The following is a 304-nucleotide window of genomic DNA, read 5'->3' as shown; positions in this document are numbered from 1 at the left end:
AGTCCCATCACTTCATGGGAAATAGATGGGGAAACAGTGGAAACAGTGTCAGACTTTTATTTTTGGGGGTCCCCAAATCACTGCAGATGGTGACTGCAGCCATGAAATTAAAAGACACTTACTCCTTGCAAGGAAAGTTATGACCAATCTAGATAGCATATTGAAAAGCAGAGACATTACTTTGCCAACAAAATTCCATCGTCAAGACTATGGTTTTTCCAGTGGTCATGTATGGATGTGAGAGTTGGACTGTGAAGAAAGCTGAGCGCCAAAGAATTGATGCTTTTGAACTGTGGTGTTGGAG

This window comes from Bison bison, unplaced genomic scaffold (genome assembly GCF_000754665.1).
Source record: "Bison bison bison isolate TAMUID 2011002044 unplaced genomic scaffold, Bison_UMD1.0 scf7180017864318, whole genome shotgun sequence".
NCBI lineage: Eukaryota > Metazoa > Chordata > Mammalia > Artiodactyla > Bovidae > Bison > Bison bison.
This window is presented reverse-complemented; position numbering follows the sequence as displayed.